Source organism: Ascidiella aspersa, chromosome 5 (genome assembly GCF_963924565.1).
Source record: "Ascidiella aspersa chromosome 5, kaAscAspe10.2, whole genome shotgun sequence".
Classification (NCBI taxonomy): domain Eukaryota; kingdom Metazoa; phylum Chordata; class Ascidiacea; order Phlebobranchia; family Ascidiidae; genus Ascidiella; species Ascidiella aspersa.
Genome location: NC_139451.1, coordinates 7359015 through 7372415, shown reverse-complemented (window position 1 = coordinate 7372415; position 13401 = coordinate 7359015). Strand labels below are relative to the sequence as shown.

Genomic DNA, 13401 nt, shown 5'->3' with positions numbered 1-13401 from the left:
ATAATCACACAAAATGTGTATATCATGGAACTGAATAAAATATACCATGCTGTAATTGGTTTTTACTATTTACAAAATTATTTATTTCTAGTCAGAAACAAAATTTGATAGCACTAGATACAGGAGAAACTGCAGTCAAATGATTCGGAAATGTTTATTTGATTCAGATTTAGCCAAAAAGGAAGGGTATTTTTTAACCACTCATAATTCTGAAGAACTGGTAATTGTGTATTTTTGCCATTTGTGTACATCCTCATTGTGGCTTATTCTAACATGTATGTATATTTCAAAGGATATCAGGCAGGAAACTACTGATTCTTTTAATGTCCAACCACCAAAGTATAATATCAAGGTACAATAGTATGTAGGCAGGGATCTTCTTAATTTAAAAAATATATACCCAAATACATTTGTTTTAAGTGGTTTCCATGTATGGACAGTGTTGAGAATGCAATTAAGGACTTTGAAGTTATTTCCACAACAAAGTTTGTTTCCTATGGTAAATACTGTCATGGTGAGCATTGTAAAAAGTTTTATTAAATTTTTAGTCATTTCAACCTAGATAGTTTTTTCCATATTTTTTGGGTGGTAGAACTGTCAAAGACTCCAATTCAATTTGATGAAACAAAAACCCCATATATTGTGGTAAATAAAAAGGAACTAGTGTGCCAACACGGAAAGGACTATAAAAAAGGAAACAATGACAACAGTTTGAAGCAAATTCCTGAACATGTATTGTCCTTTTAACAAATTAGTGATAAATAATAATAGGTAAAATTTCTAGATCAATTATATTTATTGTTTAACAGTTACTGGATCATCCCAGGACATTTAGAAAAAACAAAAGCCTTCAGTGTTCAAAAAAACAGAATTGCAGACTTTTGTTTTAGTACTTATGTTTACTAGACTGGCGGGGTCAAATCGGTGATTTTATTATAGGGTAACATAACTGGAAGTATATTTATTTTAGGCAGCTGGTATACTTCAAAAAGTAGATCAAAAATTGATGAAATGGTTGAAAATGGAATGTTATTCATGAACTTTTTCAAAATAAAGAACCACCAACAAGCTCGAATCGTAGATTTTTTTCGTTAAAAAAGACATTCAAAATCACTACTATAAATCTTTTACACAACGCAGACTTGCTAAAATTGATCAGACTAATATCCAACTGTTGGTCAATCAATGGAAGGAGGAAGCTAACAAGGATGACAATTGTTTTTTTCGACCCTATATAGCAGGTACAAACACTACACCAAAATTCGCAAACAATGCTGATGAATATGCACCTATAATTGACTGCCAGCAAGCATTGTTATTTGTCCACCAATTTGCATGGCAGCGCAGATTGCTTCTTCGTTATGGACAAGATATCTGTCTGCTGGATGCTACCTATAAAACATCCAAATATGCCCTACCTTTATTTTTCTTGTGTGTTAAAACTAATGTTGGATATCAGGTAGTGGCAAGTTTTATCACCCAGAATGAAAGGCAGACAGATATTGAAGAGGCACTAAAAATTTTAAAAGCATGGTGTCCTAATTGGAGTCCATCTTTTTTTATGACGGACAAATGTGATGCTGAGATCAATGCAATTGAAAGCTCCTTCTTGGGTAATAAAAAATCAAATAAAGTAAAACATAGACAGTTTATTCTGTGTATTAATATATTTTGTTTTTTGATGTATTTTACTTGAAAAGAATTTCATTACTTACTTGGTATTTTTTGCACAGATTGCAGGGTATTAATTTGTGACTTTCATCGAGAGCAGGCATGGGAAAGATGGGTGAAAAGGACAGAAAATAATGTGGGAGATACAAAAGATAAGGTTCTACAGCTTATTAGAGTTGTGGCTAAGGCTGAAGATGAAAGTAGCTTTATTAAAGCATTGCAGAACTTGAGGTCAAGTGAGATTTGGAAAAACAATGTAAAGTTTCAAAGATATTTTGAAAATATGTGGCTAAAAGAGAAGGAGGTTGTTTTGCTTTAAATATATTAGTTGCGCATATTCAAAAATTAATAATAATGATTTTTTTTAAGCGATGGGTATATCTTTACCGAGCTTAATCAGAACAAATAATGGCGTAGAGAGACAGAACAGAGTGCTCAAAGAAACATGAGATTTCGTACAGACAAGTCACTGTCAGGTCTAGTGACCATTCTGCACAAGGAATTTCTTCCAGAAGGAAAGCAAAGGTTTACCATATAAAATACTTGTGAATCTATCATTAGTCGGTAATCATCTTTGTTGTTTGTATATTTTGTTATGTTAAACAGGTACGAGGAAAAAAACCTAAGGGCTTCCGGTGCCTACAGAAAATACAGTGAAAATGTGCCACTTTATCTAAGGAATCGCCCAACTGCATTTGTAAAGTTTTGCATGCAAAGAATTGCTGAGTCCACAAGTGTAAGTGTTAAACAGATTTTAAGAAATGGAAGTATTTTTACTGTGGAGAGCAGTTCAACCAATAAAAAATATACAGTTCAGTTTGGCTCAATACAGGAATTTCCGAAATGTACTTGTCCAGACTTTCGTCAAAATTGTTTGCCATGTAAACATATGTTTGCAATTTTTAATGCATACGATGATGTTTCATGGCACACTTTACCTCAGTGGTATTCCAATTCGGTTTATTTAACACTTGTTCCTACTATTGTCGGGCAAATTGAAACTAAAGAAAATTCAACTGAGAGCTGTAATGTAACAACAGTTTCAAGAACAGCCAAAGGTTTCAACTACAGTATAGAGGACAAAAGTAGTACGAGTTATTCAGAAAATACAACTGATGATAAGCCAAACCCCAAAACGATCAAAAGCATAGTAGATCAACTCACAGAAATAAAAAATTTGGCATATGATGCCACATCAGAAAATACTTTAAAAGAAGTTAAAAATAATCTTGCTACTGTTATTGAGGCACTTACAAAATCATGCAAGTTTGATACCGGAATAAGAGTTTCACAAAAAGATGTATCTGTCAAAAAAAGGAGAATATCAACACCTTGTAGAGACGAGACAAAGATTCATGAAAAACCTCGAAGGCTTTCTTTAAAAGTTAAACGAAAGTGTCCATCCGGCATCCCTTGTCATGATGAGCTGCCCCGTAAACAACCAAAACCAAATAATTTTGCATCAAGATGTGGAGCCCATGCAAATACAATGCAAAAATTAAATCAGGTTGTCACCTTATGTCCGAAGGAAACAATTCAAAACAAACTTTCCTTAAATCATGACCAGAACCTTGATAATACGCTTCTGCTGCCACCACCCAATAAGGAACTACATCATTCGAAACAAAAAAACACTCAAAGAAAAATCACACCAAATCTGAATATAGTTCCGCACCACCATGTTGACCATACCTTTTTGAAAAATGGTCCACATTCTTTATCGCTGCTACAAATAAAATCGATTGAGCAACACATAAGCAGAGGAGAATTGCTTGTTCTTTTGTCACATGATCACAGTTTTAGAGCTGGATGGCAACTCAGTTCAAACCAAAGCAATATCCTGTATGTTTCTTCAATGGTTGCACTAGTTTTACAGCAGAAAGGTTCTATTAAAAGGTTGTGGTCTCAAATATCTATTTCTAACAAGACCTGGATATTCGTGCCGTGGAACCCAAGTGGACGACATTGGATATTACTTGCCATAAACATTGAAAAGCGTCTTCTTTTATACCTTGATCCCGTACAAATGGTTTGCACCCAAACAAGTATGAGTGTCAGAAGTGCTGATGCTTTCATAAATGACCTCATGACTCAAAAGTTTGGATTTTCCCTGACTTCCGTGGAAAGTGTACCCAGGACTCTACAGCAAGACACTGATAGCTGTGGAGTCCTTGTTTGTATGTATGCAAAATGGCTTGCATCAAATAAAAGTCTTGTGCAATCTGGATCAGTATTTGAATATCGCCAGCAAGTATGTCGTTGGGGCATGTCTTAAGGGAAAACTACTAAGAAGCAACAAATGCAAACTATGTGATGACCCTACAAAAGTTCATTGGGTACAATGCTCTCGGTGTCCACAGCACATGTGTAGGGATGACACAAGAACAAGCAGCAAATGAAAACTACTTCGTATGCCAAGACAGGTTTCCATTAGAAAATTAAAATCACATGTCTGCTGTAACGGATGAAAAGACTAACATTTATTCAACTGTTTCCTTCCACTGTGATTCATCACTTTTATATGATCTTCTAAAACTTGACATTGAATGAAATTTATTATTACAATCAAATTACTTTTTATTCTAATCAATTTTGAATCACTTTATTATATAGATCATTTCACTTTAAATTTCCTATATTTTTTTTTATAGACCATTATTACAATCAAATTACTTTTTTATTCTAATCAATTTTGAATCACTTTATTATAGATCATTTCACTTTAAATTTCCTAAATGTTTTTTTATAGACCATTATTCCAATCAAATTACTTTTTATTCTAATAATTTTGAATCACTTTATTATATAGATCATTTCACTTAAATTTCCTATATTTTTTTTTATAGACCATTATTACAATCAAATTACTTTTTATTCTAATCAATTTTGAATCACTTTATTATAGATCATTTCACTTAAATTTCCTATATTTTTTTTTATAGACCATTATTACAATCAAATTACTTTTTATTCTAATCATTTTGAATCACCTTATTATGGATCATTTCACTTAAATTTCCTAAATGTTTTTTATAGACCATTATTCCAAACAAATTACTTTAAATCGCTTTATCGCATTTTCTATTGTTCTAATATTCATTTCTCTTTCATACTACTTTTTATCGGCAAACTGCACCATTTATTTATTGACTTTTACATCGGCACCCATCTTGCAATTCCCATGCCTGCAAAGACTCAGCATCACATTGACTTACCAGCTCTGTAGTGTGAGCCTTTAAACTGAATCACTTCATCAAACCAATCTATTTCTCGGGTCACTATTACCACCTAAAAGAGTCCCATTTGTAACCAGCAACCTGTTAAATATATATTTTAAAGAAACAAAGCCATTTCCATCAGCAGCATCAGGAAAAACAATTTTATTCCTAAGTCGTCTTTAACTGTAAGTTAACATTGTTTTATGTGTGACATCAATTTACCGAGTTTAATTAAACCTGGGTGCATTTATTAGGTCCTACAGCCACTTTTGACATACCATTTGTAACCAGCAACCAGTTAAATGAACAATGTTTAAAACATTTTCATCAGAAGCTACATGAAAAACAAATTTTTTCAAGTATTCTCTAACTGTAAGTTTACATTGGTTTAAACATAGCCAATACATAAACTGTGCCTTGCTTGTGAATTATAGAACTGACATTAAAAGGATCAACGCTTACTATTTATTTGTTAACAGTGTGTATAATACTGTTTTTAAACTTAACAAATTAAAATGCAAACGTATGCATTATTTTATAACCTGCACAAGGTTCTTGATAACACATTTCAGTTTAAAAAAAAGCATTTGACCAAGATGTAGTTATGCAAAAGTCAATGAAGAGTATTTTGTATGCTTGAATGCCAGGTCACTCAACTGTTGGAAACCACTATAAACAATGTAAGGCACTTTTTGATTGCTAATTTTAACACTTTGCCAGCTGAATAATATTAAACAAATACATATTAATTGGAAATGTCACTAATATACACATTTTATGTTTTCAGCTTTACCTTATCCCAACCATGACACCCTTTTATACCTTTCCTTTATTAGCATATGTATTTGAGGGGGGGGGGGGGGGGTATTCTGACATTTTCGATATTTCTGTTATTTATTTTATAGAACCTTAAAAAAAAGTTATTGTTTTGCATGATTGTTCTGTTTTTTACAACCAAAAAATGTTACTGTTTAAACAAATTTATTGTTTTGTTTTGTTACAACCAAAAAAAGTTAATGCTTAAAAAAGTTATTTTGCATGATTTTTCTGTTTTTTACAACCAAAAAATGCTAAAAAAAAGGTAATGTTTAAAAAAAGTTATTGTTTTGCATGATTGTTCTGTTTTTTGTTTGTTTTATGAGTTGTTTAACTATTCGTTTGCATGCTGGGGAAGGAGATGACAACCTTCACGTGGTTTTCCCTGTTGCTTTCACTAATAGTCATCACAGCCTATTTTTTTGTATTGTTGTTTTTCTATTTCCTATATTTACAATCGTGCTGCAATAAACCAAACCCGAGTTTCGTTACCTTACTACGCATTGTTTTTTTTACCTTTAACAATTGAATATGCATTTGTAGAGGAACGACGCATGTCTGTTTGTGCTTGTAATTGTTAAATATTTCACCTCAATACCATTTTACTTTCCTGGCCGTTCTGGCAAATCCAGCCGGCATTTCGGCTTACCAACGCAGTCGCTCTTGTGCTATATAGTGTCATGAATGCCTTATTTGCGAGATGTGTTTTTACTGCGCTGTATAAGCTATTTCATTGAAAGCGAACTATGCTGAATTATGTGAATGTACAATAAAATCTATAAGCGACCTGTATGCACTTTGAAATGCTACGACAGTTTGTTTAGTTTCGATTTAGTAGAGTTCAGAGAGCACGATGGTCATGTCTCACCTGTTGAAATATACACATTCAAATAATTTTGCAGAACCTTTAACAGAATTTCACAATAATTCAATAAATTAAACAACGATGAGTGGGTGACACAAACACCACATAAAAATGCAGCAACTATGTAATTAGGGCCCATAAGATATGTAAAGCATTCAAATTAAATATCTGATTCTGCTTACGCATATAGCTACAATTAAACCTTACTACTAACTCCTGCTGCTGTTAGGTATTATATTAAAATAAATGCTAGGAAACGTTGTTATCAGAATAGTGTTACCAACCAACATAGTAAAATGTACATAATAAATACATTAACTAGACTGATCAAAAAAGCCAATCCAAAAATTCGTATATCATATAACTTCATTTCAATTAACTTGACGTTGCCTTGTTGCAATAATCTCTTCTGCAGCCAGTAAACACGAAATAGTACATAGCATACAAATAAGTCATTAATCTCTTACAAATTCGGCAAAATGTTGACGATTCTGCGTTATACCAACATAGAAACCAGCAAAAAAATAACCTAAGTACTCTATGTCAGCATGCTGCGTTATACGACATAGAAATCAACAAAAAAATTAAGTATTCTATGTGCGGCAAGCTGCGTTCGTAGCTTATCTTGCTTAAAGTCTCTACCCAAAAAACAATATGGAATAAGTTGCAAAAATCCATTGACAGTAACCAGTAGTGCTAACCGGTTCGCTGATCTCATAAATTTCGTGAGACGGTTCTATAGAACCGGTACGAACCGGCTGAATCCCACCACTGGTAATAATTAGCAACTACGGATTAGCAAGGGTTAGTTTAAATGTTACTCATACTGATTTATGCTGTTTTGATTTTAAAATGACCTCCGACTTATGCCGAGTGTTTCAATGTAAATATCTAAAAAATGTCTTTTGTGGCAACCCTGTTCCAGTTTTCAAGTATTCGAACAGACATGTGTAATACCTGCTGCATACTTTAGAGCTTTGAAATTATACCATTTTTTTGGTTTCAGATAGAAGATTACCCACCTAAACGAAATGTAATTTTGCAGGTGAAAAGTCATTTTGATTTTACAAATAAGAAATGATAAACCAATTCCATGTAAAACTGCAGAACTAAAAAATAACTTACCTAATATACCATAGGACGTGGCTACGAAGTTAAAATCTAACACACTTGCGTTCTACGCTCATTTGCACCAAGCAATTGAACGAACAAAAGATCCAAAACAACTTTATTCAACAAAAGAAAAATACTATATAGTTACGTGAAAAGCATCGTCAGTTCTGCTGAGATTAATTAATTGGTGTTTAGACAAATTTCTACCAAATAAAAACAAGGTCAGTTAGAGTTTCTTGAATCTTACACCAGACGGTTTTACAACTAAGGATTTCACCGAAGAAACAGCACGAGATAGGTGCTTCCTACAAGCCACATCACACACCACCCGATGTCGATTTTCAAATCTATAGTTTTTGGTTAAAATATTTTCCGACTTCAACAAAAGTAGCGAACAACTCAGGTTTTCCTAAAAACATGGTAGATGTTATCACCCAGAAGGCTTAGTAGTTCCTGGAAAGACCGTTTCAGTCCACCGAAAAAAGAAAAGCAAAATATATAACAGTTTCCCAAGATACTAATGCTGTCGGTTAAAGAAAGGAAATTAATTTCTCAACAACTATAACGCATAAAAAACCCGCAAACACTCGGGAGTAATCTTTACAAATTATCGCCAGTTAGCATGTAACAGCCAAAATATTGATGATGGAAAGTCGGGCCCATGTGGAAAATGTGCTTTGTGCGGCAATTATGAAAAATATAAAGTTTCAATGGTTAACTCTTCTAAACAGCGCTGTACACCCCACAAGGATATATCAGACTTAACGCAATCTAATAAGCGCTAACTGCGGTATTTATGTCGCGAGATGTTAATTATGTAAAAACCACTATGTCGGCCAAACAAGAAATAAATTTTCGACCAGATGGATTGCACATAGAAACCAATGGAAAAAGTTTGACATTTCAGACAATAACGACCAAGCTGCCCAAACATCACAGTAATGTACTAGGAAAAAAAACATGCTCGAGTGTGTTACAATGTACGCCTAACATTTTGTTGCACAACCCAGCTGTTTTCACGAGGATATTTGGTTAAACAAAACAGGAGCTACTAACCATCAATATTCAGCATATTATAATAGCTATTATCTCTTACTTTGACCTACTTTTTTCGCGATCTCAATTATTTTGCTTTAAGCATTGCGATTCCTTTTATTATAGCTGTTCTTTCTGTTGCAATTTTAACTTCACTATTGGTTTACACCTGGACTGAACTGTATTGCAATTCTGGTCTTGGCTTTTTAGACTTGTAAATAGTTTTTATAACTTTGGTATTTCGTTGTGTTTGCATAATCTTAGCAGAACTGATGATGCTTTTCGCGTAGCTATAGTATTTGTGGTTTTGTTTGGATCTTACGACAACTAAAAGCAATGTCGTAGAAGGCTTAGATCCCCCCAATATTAACACTGTTTCGTTGTGAATGCGACATTTAAAAATAAATGATGAAGCAAAAAAATGTCATTCAGAAACGTACGGCATTATAACAAATTGTATATGTTTTTTTTATTATGGGGGCACTAATCTGCTGGAGGACGAGTTGGCTTCAGCTCGCCTTAAAAAGGCTCTCGATAATTTTCTCCGCCTATGAATCTTTGCGGGAGATAGAGACTACTTGAGGGGGTAGAGAGAAATGTTTGATTAGATTTAGGATATAGCCAAGCGCAGCCTTCTTGAAGCGGTCCGTGTAATTAATAGCCACTTGTGGTGAAACTCTAATGGCAGAGAAATTGAGAGTCCGGAAGATCCAAGTGGATCGTGCGTAAAGAGGCAATTATAATGGTAAGAACGGTGAAGTGAGCGAAGCGCACGTGCTTTATATGCAAAAATGAAATATGAAAAAACAAATCAATTAAAACAAAATCCGACGGGGCGGCTGGACTTGATGTCCCCGCTCCTGAGCAACCGAAAAGTGGAACCGAGAGGGTAACCTTTCGATGTAGGACATGCGAGCGCTCGGAGGGTGCATGAGAGAGGTGGTATAAGCACGGCGAGGGCCTTCATGCGTCTGCGATGCCGACGTATTCGCGACAAAGGGGTGGGTTCTCGACGAGCTTTGGCAGATGGCGCTGCTGGAAGTCTCGCTTCTGGCAGCAAAGGTTCCAAATATAAATGCTTTGGCTGCTTGTTGAATGCGGTGAAGGGGAGGATAAAGAGGAGCCCGAAGTACAAGCAGATGCTCGGGGAATTATTTTTGTCCATGATCCTAAGCCAGACGGGTGGCCCGAGTAATGACTCAGAGAAAGCCGGGGCGGAATGATGCGATGCGCCGCTGCGCAACAAGAATTGCCAGGAGCGCCTATGGTTTTCCCGGTGGAGTCCCAAGATCGTGTCCTTCGAATGTGCGGAAAGTGGTGTTAATAAAGCAGCACTCGCCACGCGGAAACCCAAAGGTCCGTACGTAGCACCGCTTCTGCGAACTCAAAAAGGGTCGAAAAGGAGGGTGCGTATATAGACAGAGGTATACACCCAAGCAACCGGACTGAGGCAGTACGTCAGGCAATATCTGGCGATTGGAAGTCGGACAAAGGAAATGCTGATGGAATTATGCACCCCTTTTTGGAGGGATGTTTTCAGCAGAGTCTAAGAGTGATGGGAGAAGCCCCCAAAGAGGTGCTTTAAAAATAGGGGAGGCAGAGGTAGCGAGATGCTTAGGCAGTATGCGAGATACTGCAGCGGGGCCGGACGGTGGCCGACCTCAGGAAAAGATCCAAGAAAAGCAAGGCGACTCATTTCAACGTGTGGCTCTGGGCCAGAAGAACGCCTATACACAGAAGAGCACGCACGATCCCAATCCCTAAAGCCCGATTCCCACTGGCGTCGTAAGCTCGTCGTTAGGTCCTTCTGATCCGACAACGACGAACGTTAATAACGACGGCCAATGCCCACTGCGTCAGAGGATACGCAGAGCGGCTGTTTTTAGCGATGCTTACGACGAGTTAAGACGAGCTAACGACTACTTTGTCGGGCCTACGTAAGAACGTCGGGAGTGAAGTAGGCTAGTCAAATCATGGTCTGACTTGTATTTAGTTTTAACCAAGCATAATAATAGCACAGGACCAACGAACAGGGTAAAAAGTATTTACAACTTGTATTGTCAACAACTGATTAATAGTCATACATTTATAAAAAAGTAAACACACCTTTAGTTTGCATCATTTTACATAAAAAATGTCTTTATCCTATCAATGGCAAATGCAATTATTGCGTGAAAAAGTTGTGTTGGTTCAACTAGAAGCAGCTTGTTTGTATAGTCTCTTGAAAACAAACGAAGCCAGGTATGTTGAGTAAATAAAGTTTATCGTTTTTCACAAAAAAACAGTTTTTTTGTAAGCAGAGAATTCTGGGCCGATGAGATAGTCAATCAGAATTTCTTCTTGTGGACAAACTACTTGCGAAAAAAAATCCAGAAAAATTTAGGCAATATATGCGAATGAACCCTGATCAATTTAATTATATTTTGGAATTGCTATCGCCTCATATAGCAAAAATTACAACAAACTTTCGAAAACCAATAACTCCCAAACAGAGGCTTGTATTGACTATCAGGTATGACATCAAACAATTAAAAACTAAATAATATAAATTCATCAGGTTTCCTGGCAACGGGATCTTCCCAAAAGCAGTTGTCATACTCTTTTAGAGTAGGTCATTATTGAACTATTGGGAAAATCCTTAGAGAAACCCTTTCAGCACTTTGGAATGTCCTTGGCAGACAAGTTTTAAAACCACCAAACCAGAAAGAGTGGATCAAAATTGCTTCTGAATTTGAAACTCTTTGGTTGTATTGGTGCAATTGATGGAAAGCATATTCGAATAAAAATGTCCACCACATAGTGGATCAGAGTATTTTAATTATAAGGGTTATTTTTCAATTGTCTTGTTGGCTGTGTGTGATGCACACACTACAGATTTATTTTGGTTGACATTGGGGACTCTGGTCGTCATAGCGATGGAGGTTTTCTTTTCAATTCTGAAATAGGACAAAGAATCCTGGAAGATTTCTAACAAAGGAAAAAAATATATTCAATTATAGACTAAGTAGGGCCCGCAGAGTAGTGGAAAATGCGTTTGGTATTTTAGCTGTAAGATGGCAGATTTTTACAATTTAATAAATTGTAAACCTGAGCTTGCAGAAATATGGCAGTCCAAGCAAGTATTGCACTTCATAATTATTTGCAGTCACCATCCAGTAATTTTGGTGACATCCCAGATGAGTCTGGAGAGTGCATTCCTGGTTCTGGCTGGTGGACGCTTCAGAAAGAACAGAGGTCCGCGGGAAGTTGCTAACCCGCACCAACAACAAGCATTGCTGGTACTTATAAGCACCTAGGTCTGCGATTTGGTTCTGGCAATGTCCCTAGGCGGCATATCCGGTTAGCGAGTACGCTGGCTAAATTGAGTGCGGCCCCGCTGAAGCCTCAGCAGAGGCATTACGGGCTCACGAGTTCCGGAATGAGGCGGTTCTTGAGAAAGCTTACCTTGGTGGCAAAATAAGAAAAAGCGTGCGCGAAGCTGGTTGAAGTTGCCGAGAGATACACCGCTGCCCTACTTTTCACACGGCGGTGTCGGCAGGAGGCTTGGGCGGGAGTCTCCCGGTGGTAGTGCCGCCGCTAATGAGACTGCGGCGGTAAATCAAACTTATCGGCAGTGACAATCCCGAGATGCAGGAAGTGGCAAGCAAGCCTGCGCGGAGCTTCACAAAGGAGTTAGAGAAACTCAGTTCTCGTGACGCTTGGGCACCGTTTTTGACTGCCTTTTGTGACGGAAAAGGTTTTGGCAACATGAATGGGTGAAGGACCGATATGTGAAGCTCTCCGGAGCTAACTTTATTGGCGCTGTGCAGGCTGCGCGGGAACCTGGTGTAACCCACCAGTGAGAGCGAGCCGTTGGAGGGGGACCAGTGGAGTAATGTGCGGGGATCGGCCCACATGCTTCAGGTGTGCCCTAAACAGCGGCTACAAATCGGTCTGGGCCCCGTCCATACTAACGGGAAGCACGATGCTCAAAGTCGTTCGTGGTGGACTCGACCGAAGTCGGTTATTGTGCCGATCTCGAAAAAGAACATAGAGAAAAAAGTCCGCAAATGCCGGCCCGAAATGAGCGAATGGGTAACGGAGGACCATAAATTGGCGGGGATGCTGGTCAGGGTAGTCGGCGACTTTTGTTGCCGATCTAAGTAAAAGGATGTACCGCCGCGGGCGGCCGCCCAGAACTTAAGATCAACGCTGTTGTGTGGTATACGATAAGAACGTTGGTAAGAAAGAGCGCCACAAAGGAAGAGAAAGAATGGCGCATTGATTACATTGATAGGTGCTAATATGATGGCACTGAAAGACGGTGGAACCGGAAAATCTGGAAGGAGGCAGACAATTCCCGACCGCACTTCAGACCAAATCATTGAAATAGCAGAAACCTTAATCACTGAAAATGGATTCAGGAAACATAAACGGAACAGAACACAACCCCCACCGGCACCACAGAATCTTCAAGACAACAACACTCTCTCTCCATCAACATCCACGGATCATCGAAAAAACATACCATTGAACCCGGAACGAGAGAACGACCTCTGACCCACCTGACTCCCCGTCCCCTTCGACCATCACATCGGAACCCGACCGCGCACCATCCTCCCCTCCCTCTCCTTCTAGTGACGAATACTCTCGTCCGTCTTCACCAATCAAACTCTACAACAAATCCCGAGATGTCTGCTGATG

At 37.5% G+C, this 13401-nt stretch overlaps 1 pseudogene; it reads left to right on the top strand.

Moving 5' to 3' along the window:
• Positions 1-432: 432 nt before the first annotated feature.
• LOC146141669 (uncharacterized) lies at positions 433-12014 on the top strand (annotated as a pseudogene).
• Positions 12015-13401: the final 1387 nt, after the last annotated feature.